Raw genomic sequence first — 10,197 nt, 5'->3', positions numbered from 1 at the left:
TTAGGACATGCGCCTCTTGGTTTATCAGTGGCATTTACATCTAATCAGCTGTCCTGGGCACCTGGACGACCCTGGTGGCTCAGTGGTAAAGAATCCACCTACCAATGAAGGAGACACAGGTTTGTACCCTGGGTTGGGGAGATCCCCTGGAGAAGGAAATGGCAATCCACTCCAAGAATCCAAGTGTTCTTGCCTGGGAAATTCCATGGACAGAGGAGCCTTGTGGGCTGCAGTCCATGGGGTCGCAAAAGATTCAGACACAACTAAGCAACTGAACAACAATGACAAGCTGTCTCAAACACATTGAAACTTGGCCCTCAATGCATCCAATCTATCAGAAGCAAGACAGGAAGTCAAAGAAAACTTAAACATCACTTCTGGCACATTGCAGGTATCCAAGAGAAACACTGGAGCCCCACTGGTTAAAATAAAGTCCCAATCATTAATAAAAAATAGATATCGTCAGCAGTGAGGAAACCTTGACCCCTTGCCTAGCAGGCTGTCAGAACATTCTTTCCAGTTCAGAATTCTAGGAAAGGCTTCCAGCTAACAGGGAAATGTAGCCACTGCTACATGGAGAAGGCCAGCAGCATAATTTCCAAGAGCAATCCTCAGACCAAAAGAAGCCAGGAGGAGCAGGGATGCAGCCAATTGGAGGATGCTCACAGCCTGGGAAACTGCACTTGTCACTCGCTTCTCACACACACCATGGGGGACATCAGAGCGAGTGGCAAAGGGAATCGAGCGCTGCGCTCAGAGAACAGCTTGGGTTTTGTCTCAGCATGGATCAATCTGGTTGTGCAGTGCCGGGCCTCTCACTTGATTTCCTCACATTGCAGGTTCCCCGTCAGCACAGAGCAGGACATAAAACAAAAACAAACTCGGACGTGACCACATTTCACCTTCTATAAATATGATAGGCGTGGAACAAAGGGTTTTCAAATATCTCCCCAGAGGAAAGTCACAATATGACATATGAGATCCGAAGGGGATATTTCTGACCCACATTGTGTGGAGATGAGCACTTTGATTTCTTTTTTTCTACTAGAAAATCATTTACCCACAAGGATCGAGGATGGAGTTGGACTTAGAATGTCACTCTCTAGCACAATCTTCTTGGGAAATACTTGGGGTAAATGATGATGCTTATAACTAAGAACAGGAGGAAAGGAAAAGACAAAGAAAAAAATAACAGACCATATGTGTATCAAAGCCAAGGCCCTGGCCTAATGTCTGTGATGTTTTTATCAAGTGAAAGTGAAAGTTGCTCAGTTATGTCTGACTCTTTGTGACTCCATGGACTGTAGCCCACCAGATCCTCTGTGCATGGAATTCTCCAGGCAAGAAAACTGGAGTGGGTTGCCATTCCCTTCTCCAGGAGATCTTCCCAACCCAGAGATTGAATCTGGGTCTCCCACATTGCAGGCAGACTTTTTACCATCTGAGCCACCAGGGAAGTTCTTAACAAGGAGATTCTACTGAGCCTGTGCCTGGAGCCCAAGATCGTGGTTAGTCTTGCTGTTGGCCCAAGTGAGAGCGTGGCCCTGGAAACCACCTCCGCATCTCTTTTCAAGGCCGTGGAAGTGTTTTATTTGTCTGACAAAGGACAGAAGAAGACTCAAGACTCAAGAGCAGGGCTTTCTGTGGGGACAACATAGGAGGCCAGAAATACAGGAGGGACTTTCGACAGCCAGATCTTTGGGGGACTCAGGGACGGCAGTGAGAAAGCCATCATATCTTCTCTGATTATTAGTCTTACAAAGTGAGGAAAGTGCACAGTGAGCATCATGGCAAGAAATGGAGAGATGCCACCCTCCCATGGCCCAAGGATGTCCAAGAGGAAGCTGGGCCACAATAACACAAGAGGCATTGTTTCTGAAGGTCTATGTGGTCCCTCTTGGGGAGCAACAGAAATCAATCCTAATTCTTCAGTTTTATAGGTGGGAGTGGCCTGTTCTCAGAAACACAACTATTTCAGATACAGAAAGGAAACAATATAGAGAAGATAAAAGGAATTTTGCCCTGAGCCATTAGTCTCCAGCCCATAGGTACGGCCATGTCACACCTGCGTTACATGAGTACACAGCACTACGATAGGGCAGCATTGCTTGGAACGTTCAAATGCAAAGATGACTTTTTGAGACAGGCTGCAAAAGTCTCATGGCTCTTGAAGCAGAGCTTACATCCGAATATAATTTAAGTAAATGGGAGGGAAGAATGAGAAATTTCCAATCCGTCACCCCCACAAAGAAAGAGATACATCTGAAAGAAAATTAGATGCACAGAACTATCTATCAAAGTGGAGGGTGCATATTGGATAGACTTGGGAGATGAAATTGCATGGTCAGAATAATACAATACATACACAGAAAATAGAACTATACATCAGAATATATAATATTGCTCGCAACGGCATGCCTTCATCCTGTGCTGTGCTTAGTGATTCAGTCATGTCTGACTCTGCAACCTCATGGACTGAGCCCGCCAGGCTCCTCTGTCCATGGGGATTCTCCAGGCAAGAAACCTGGAGTGGTTTGCAGTGCCCTACTCCAGGGGATCTTCCCAACCCAGGGATCAAACCCAGGTCTCCAGCATTGCAGGTGGATTATTCACCATCTGAGCAACCAGGGAAGCCCAAGAATCCTGGAGTGGATAGCTTATTCTTTCTCCAGGGGATCTCCCTGAACCAGGAATCGAAGCGGGGTCTCCTGTATTGCAGGCGGATTCTTTACCAGCTGAGCAGCCAGGAAAGCCTGCCTTCATCCTATCTGCACAGTTGGGTATCTGATGCACTGTTCTCTACATAAATCCCGAGTAATACCTCTGTACACATGGGTGGAGATAGAACATGCCGGAGGTGGTTAGTCACTAAGTTGTGCCTGACTCTTGCAACCCCTTCTACTTTCCAAGTGGAAAATTTCAGATACCAAAGCGGGGGAAAAAACATTCACCCACAGGTATCACGCCAAGACAACCCAAGATCAGAATTCAGGTCACCCGCCTGCAATCAGTTCTTGCAACCTGCGTACGTACCAGTGAAAGTACTCATTTCAAATGACTACAGTGAAAAACTGTGTGGCTTAATATCAACTTAATAATTAACTTTATGACCTTATGCAAGTATTCTGGTAATTAGTTGCATTAAATTCAGACATTAAATTTTACTATGCCCATGCATAACATACACTATATAATGCATAATGAATGCAATGCAATAGGTATAGTGTAAAACAGCACATAATAGATACATATATATATATATATATATATATGCCTTTCATGAATTTGTGCTCACTCAGTAATGTCTGACTATTTGCAGCCACATGGACTATAGTCTGCCAGGCTCTACTGCCAATGGAATTTTCCAGGCAAGAATACTAGAGTGGGTACCATTTCTTCCTCCAGGACATCTTACTTACTTAAGGATTGAACCAGGTCCCCTGCATCTCCTGCACCGGCAGGCAGGTTTTGTACCGCTGTACCACTTGGGAAGCCATATATTATATATGTATAGTATATACATATTATACATGTATAGTACATATATATTATATATGTATAGTATATATAAACACATTATATATATATATATATAATACAAACATTATACATATATTTAATGGAAGGGATAGGCAAGGGAAAGTGTATTTAGGACCTTAAAAAATCTACTTATGTAAAATAATTGGAAATACAGTTTATTAATATTGGGATTTAAGGTACTATATTAAATACATATTTGAAACTTCCTGAAGAAATTTTGGCTTTGTTTGTTTGCAAAGAACTACTTTATTTTCCTCTAAGATAGATTTTAGATAACCTTATCCTGCTGTCAGTGGAGAAAAAAAGATCATGGCTTATGTTTGTAATACAAGTACCTATGCTTTCTGAAAAATTATTCCTTAATTAACCTACACATAAAACATACATTTTATGGGCTATTTTTACCACTGCCTTTAAAATGGACATTTTCCTATTTTGAAGATTTTTCAACTGTCGGCAAAGTAAAACAATACCCTTCATTCTATGGCTCAGAGAAGACACTGAATTAAGCTGCAAAATCTATGTCCATTTGTCTGAGGTCAGGGGAAAAAGGCCTTAATATTTTTTGTTTCAAAGATTCCACTCAGACCCCACCAAGCTCAATTATTAATTTGTCAAAGCATTAAATTAGATATGTTTTACCTCCTCTTAAGATGACCTGATTCAATGTTTTCCTATGACAAGTAGATTTAACAGGCCCCTTGTGTCCCATTGCAACCAAGCAAAACTGTGTTCATCATCAACAATTTTGTGAATGAACTTTAATTTACTGTCTGGGTCTATGTTCTTCCTCGCTCCTCTTTATAAATATATATCAGTTCAGTTCAGTCCCTCAGTCATGTCTGACTCTTTGCAACCCCATGAATCGCAGCACGCCAGGCCTCATCTGTCCATAACCAACCCCTGGAGTTCACTCAAACTCACGTGCATCAAGTCGGTAATGCCATCCAGCCATCTCATCCTCTGTCGTCAACTTCTCCTCCTGCCCCCAATCCCTCCCAGCATCAGAGTCTTTTCCAATGAGTCAACTCTTCCCATGAGGTGGCCAAAGTATTGGAGTTTCAGCTTCAGCATCAGTCCCTGCAAAGAACACCCAGGACTGATCTCCTTTAGGATGGACTGGTTGGATCTCCTTGCAGTCCAAGGGACTCTCAAGAGTCTTCTCCAATACCACAGTTCAAAAGCATCAATTCTTCAATGCTCAGCTTTCTTCACAGTCCAACTCTCACATCCATACATGACCACAGGAAAAACCATAGCCTTGACTAGATGGACCTTTGTTGGCAAAGTAATGTCTCTGCTTTTGAATATGCTATCTAGGTTGGTCATAACTTTCCTTCCAAGGAGTAAGCATCTTTTAATTTCATGGCTGCAATCACCATCTGCAGTGATTTTGGAGCCCCCAAAATAAAGTCTGACACTCTTTCCACTGTTTCCCCATCTATTTCCCATGAAGTGATGGGACCGGATGCCATGATCTTCGTTTTCTGAATGTTGAGCTTTAAGCCAACTTTTTCACTCTCCTCTTTCACTTTCATCAAGAGGGTCTTTAGTTCCTCCTCACTTTCTGCCATAAGGGTGGTGTCATCTGCATATCTGAGGTGGTTGATATTTCTCCCAGCAATCTTGATTCCAGCTTGTGCTTCTTCCAGTCCAGCGTTTCTCATGATGTACTCTGCATAGAAATTAAATAAGCAGGGTGACAATATGCAGCCTTGATGTACTCTTTTTCCTATTTGGAACCAGTCTGTTGTTCCATGTCCAGTTCTAACTGTTGCTTCCTGACCTGCATATAGGTTTCTCAAGAGGCAGGTCAGGTGGTCTGGTATTCCCATCTCTTTCAGAATTTCGCACAGTTTATTGTGATCCACACAGTCAAAGGCTTTGGCATAGTCAATAAAGCAGAAATAGATGTTTTTCTGGAACTCTCTTGCTTTTCCCATGATCCAGTGGATGTTGGCAATTTGATCTCTGGTTCCTCTGCCTTTTCTAAAACCAGCTTGAACATCTGGAAGTTCACGGTTCACATATTGCTGAAGCCTGGCTTGGAGAATTTTGAGCATTACCTTACTAGCGTGTGAGATGAGTGCAATTGTGCAGTAGTTTGAGCATTCTTTGGCATTGCCTTTCTTTGGGATTGGAATGAAAACTGACCTTTTCCAGTCCTATGGCCACTGCTGAGTTTTCCAAATTTGCTGGCATATTGAGTGCAGCACTTTCACAGCATCATCTTTCAGGATTTGGAATAGCTCAACTGGAATTCCATCACCTCCACTAGCTTTGTTCATAGTGATGCTTTCTAAGGCCCACTTGACTTCACATTACAGGATGTCTGGCTCTAGGTCAGTGATCACACCATCGTGATTATCTGGGTTGTGAAGATCTTTTTTGTACAGTTTTCTGTGTATTCTTACCATCTCTTCTTAATATCTTCTGCTTCTGTTAGGTCCATACCATTTCTGTCCTTCATCGAGCCCATCTTTGCATGAAATGTCCCCTTGGTATCTCTAATGTTCTTGAAGAGATCTCTAGTCTTTCCCATTCTGTTGTTTTTCTCTATTTCTTTGCATTGATCACTGAGGAAGGCTTTCTTATCTCTCCTTGCTATTCTTTGGAACTCTCCATTCAGATGCTTATATCTTTCCTTTTCTCCTTTGCTTTTCACTTCTCTTCTTTTCACAGCTATTTGTAAGGTCTCCTCTGACAGCATTTTGCTTTTTTGCATTTCTTTTTCATGGGGATGGTCTTGATCCCTGTCTCCTGTACAATGTCACGAACCTCCATCCATAGTTCATCAGGCACTGTGTCTATCAGATCTAGTCCCTTAAATCTATTTCTCACTTCCACTGTATAATCATAAGGGATTTGATTTAGGTCATACCTGAATGGTCTAGTGGTTTTCCCTACTTTCTTCAATTTCAGTCTGAATTTGGCAATAAGAAGTTCATGATCTGAGCCACTGTCAGCTCCTGGCCTTGTTTTTGCTGACTGTATAGAGCTTCTCCATCTTTGGCTGCAAAGAATAATCAATCTGATTTTGGTGTTGACCATATGTTGATGTCCATGTGTAGAGTCTTCTCTTGTGTTGTTGGAAGAAGGTGTTTGCTATGACCAGTGCGTTCTCTTGGCAAAACTCTATTAGGCTTTGCCCTGCTTCATTCTGTACTCCAAGGCCAAATTTGCCTGTTACTCCAGGTGTTTCTTGACTTCCTACTTTTGCATTCCAGTCCCCTATAATGAAAGGACATCTTTTTCGGGTGTTCGTTCTAGCAGGTCTGATAGGTCTTCATAGATCCGTTCAGCTTCTTCAGCATTACTGGTTGGGGCATAGACTTGGATTACCATGATATTGAATGGTTTGCCTTGGAAACGAACAGAGTTCATTCTGTCGTTTTTGAGATTGCATCCAAGTACTGCATTTCGGACTCTTTTGTTGACCATGATGGCCACTCCATTTCTTCTGAGGGATTCCTGTCCGCAGTAGTAGATATAATGGTCATCTGAGTTAAATTCACCCATTCCAGTCCATTTCAGTTCGCTGATTCCTAGAATGTCGACATTCACTCTTGCCATCTCTTGTTTGATCACTTCCAATTTGCCTTGATTCATGGACCTGACATTCCAGGTTCCTATGCAATATTGCTCTTTACAGCATTGGACCTTGCTTCTATCACCAGTCACATCCACAGCTGGGTATTCTTTTTGCTTTGGCTCCATCCCTTCATTCTTTCTAGAGTTATTTCTCCGCTGATCTCCAGTAGCATATTGGGCACCTACTGACCTGGGGAGTTCCTCTTTCAGTATCCTATCATTTTGCCTTTTCATACTGTTCATAGGGTTCTCAAGGCAAAAATACTGAAGTGGTTTGCCATTCCCTTCTCCAGGGGGAGAAAGGAATGTATATATGTGTATGTGTGTGTATATATATATGTGTGTGTGTGTGTGTGTGTGTATACATATGTAATATATGTATATGCATATGTCATATATATGTGTGTGTGTATATATATATATATATATATAAATATAAATCTGAGTGGTTGTTTAAGACAAAGGTGATTAAAGTGTTAATGTGAAAAGGTGCAGATTCAACAATCCAATGTGGTACATTTGCCTTTAGGCACACTTCAGTTCCATAACTTAGCAGGGACAAATTTATTTTTGTAGTAATGCATGGAGAATTTAAGGCTGGGTGTTTATATTTATAGCAGCTGCAGAAAACAATAAAAGCAATTGAGTGAAGCAGGTGGAATACACTCTCCTTTGATGGAAGAACAATCCTCAGTCTTGAAGCAGCATGAAGCATTTTCAAGTTATTACAGAATCTTTTATGCCTGGAGTATAAAGCCTGGGGTCTCTTGCAATTCCGGTTTTCAAATCTGACCTTAGAAGAGGAGGCATGTAAGTGCTCTAATGTGTACCCTCCCAATGTATAGGCTGAACTCACTCCCAGGCTCCCAGAATGTAACTGTGTTTAGAGATTAAGTCTTTGAACAGGCATTAAGTTAAAATAGGCGGCTGGAACTGTCCCTCATTCAATGTGGTGTCTGTGTAAGACAAAATGTGAGCACAGAGCAACACAGGGATGTGTGTACACAGAGGAAAGATCATGGGAGGCACTGCAAGAGACTTACGTATTCAAAGACAAGAAACCATGCCTGCCGGCACCTTGATCTTAGACACCTGGCCTCCAGAACCAGGAGAACTTAGTGGATGGTGGTTTCAACCATTCAGTCTCTAGTATTTTGCTATGGAGGTCCTAGCAAACCAGGATGGGGCATCAAGTGATTCCTCACTGCTCATTCCGGCACTGCCATTATCTTAGTTCATGGTGATGGTTTTGTATTGACTCCAATCCTCAGTAAACTATGTACTTAAATTAGGTACTCCCCTTCCCCACCTTGTATTGCTTCATTTTTGCTCTTGTGATTAGATATTTTCTGCCTGACCAGACTGTCTAAAACTCCAGGTCACTATGTCTATCATGGGCTTCAGTAGCAAAAATCAACATGTACTGCTATACTGACAATATGAGGGTCAAACTGATACTAAATTCAAAGTTTACACACAAAAGTGTTCCTTTTGCCTCAGATAAAATGAAGGGATTATTCCGCAACAGAAGTCCAAAACAAGTAAGCTAGGAAAAGCTGTGGCCTCAATGTAGCCTTTAAAGGATGTTTAAAGACAGCTTAGATTTTATCATCTAAAAAAGAAAGGGTGCAAATGCCTGAAGCTATAAACCGTAAAAGATTGTTTAAGATGTAAGAAATTAAAAATGAGCTGTTCTACATGGTCTCCCGTGCAATAAACAGGGCAAAGGTACCTGGATAAACATCTCTAGCCTTAGGCTGAGAGGCATGAAGTCAAAATTAGCACCTATTACATTCCAATAATATTGAAGGGAAGGACTTGGAACAACTGGAGGATGGGAAAGAAATTAAACAAGCATATGATCACAAAAGCAAACTGTTAACCTGTATTTGGTTTGCTCTAAACACTGCTTGGAAAACTCCTACTCATCCTTCAACTCCCTAGATCTTAGGTCCTCTCCTATGTAAAACCTTTTCAAACACCCAGGAAGTCCTCTGTGCATACTTCAAATGTAGCATTTATCAGATTATATAGTAACTGTTGCTCTGTTCAATTAAAATTAAAACATTAACTTAAGATATACTGATGTATATCTTAGATTACTTAGATAACTTAGATTACTAAGAAAGATAATTCAGTGGTACAATTCTTTCCTGTCACATAGAATTTCAGTTTATACTTAGTGAAATAGCCCTTTTAAACTTGTTTAAATAAAAATTCTTTATGGCATGTTACTCTGGTCATACACAGAAAAATAAAATTACTAGCAAATTTTGAGTAAATAATTCCCATAACTTCTTTTTACTCAGAGTTTAAGTTCTTAATCTCTTTTCGAATCAGAGTTGTAGATATTTTTTATTTTTCTCATACAACTGTACACTCTGAGCCATAGGGAAGATATGTGATACCTATTTCTAAAATCAGTGCTTCCCTGTTATGTCTGGAATTATCCTCCAAACCTCTGGAGTTGGTCTGTAAAGTTGTGTGCCCTTGCACAGACTATAATTATGTCACAATTTCCACTTGCCTAATAATGACTGTAATATTCAAAGATGGTGAAATAAAAAGAATGTGTGCCTTAGAAACAACTAAATATAATAATGACATTCTCTTGATTTTCCACTATCTGTTTTATTATTCTGTGTCCTCAGAACAAAGGGAGAAAGTTCTGGATACTCATGTATCCCAGTCCCCATGGGAACTTGGCCTGTGCTTTCATAATTAGTGCCTAATTTTCTGAAAGAACATGAAACAAATTTAAAAGGACTGTTGTTCAGCCGCTAAATGATCTCCAAATCTGTGTGACCACGTGCACCGCAGCCAGGCTTCCTATCTCCCAGAGTTTGCTCAGACTCATGCCCACTGAGTCAGTGATGCCATCCAACCATCTCATCTTCCGTCACCCCCTTCTCCTCCTGCCTTCAATCCTTCCCAGCATCAGGGGCTTTTCCAATGAGTCGACTCTTTGCATCAGGTGCCCAAAGTATTGCCCCTTCAGCTTGAGCACTGGCCCTGCCACAGACCAGGGGGTGGGGATGGTTTCAAGATGATTGAAATGCATTACAT

This window comes from Bos grunniens, chromosome 24 (assembly GCF_055505025.1).
Source record: "Bos grunniens cultivar Pamir isolate PY7600 chromosome 24, Bosgru_T2T1.0, whole genome shotgun sequence".
NCBI classification, from domain to species: Eukaryota; Metazoa; Chordata; class Mammalia; order Artiodactyla; family Bovidae; genus Bos; species Bos grunniens.
This window is presented reverse-complemented; position numbering follows the sequence as displayed.